The sequence below is a fragment of the Microcaecilia unicolor genome, chromosome 2 (assembly GCF_901765095.1).
Source record: "Microcaecilia unicolor chromosome 2, aMicUni1.1, whole genome shotgun sequence".
Classification (NCBI taxonomy): domain Eukaryota; kingdom Metazoa; phylum Chordata; class Amphibia; order Gymnophiona; family Siphonopidae; genus Microcaecilia; species Microcaecilia unicolor.
In genome coordinates, this window is record NC_044032.1 from 1,725,777 (window position 1) to 1,726,332 (window position 556).

Consider the following 556-nt stretch of genomic DNA (forward strand, 5'->3'; position numbering starts at 1 on the left):
GTCCGCGTCCAGGAGACCGGAAATATAACACAAAAACTTCAAAAGTTCGAGAGTGGCGCAGCGCGCATGGGGACAAACACACTGCACATACGCAAGTGACTTCCCGCCGGCGACACCCGCACGCTTCCCTCAGTTCCTTTTTTTCCACGCTGCGAAGAGGAGTTGTGTTTTTCAGCTGCTCTTCGTTTTTTGCTCAGGAGATCGGATTTTTGCATTTAATGTACCCCTTTTCACTTATTTTTTCTTTAATTGTTTTATCTTTTCAAAGAAAAAAAAAGAATCTTTTTCCTTTAAATTTTCCTAGTTTTTCTCATTCCTTCAGAGTTTCCTTTCTTTTTCATTGCGGCCACCCTTATGCCTTTTTAATTGGCACAATTGAGCCATTTGATTTCGCGAACTCTATTTTCCCACCCATGTCATCGAAGACTCCCAGCGGCTTCAAACGCTGTACTCGCTGCAACTGGACCATCTCGAGCACCGACCCTCACGCATGGTGTCTCCAGTGCCTCGGCCTGATCATCTTCCAGCTGTTGTAAGCTGTGTAAGTAATGAAGAA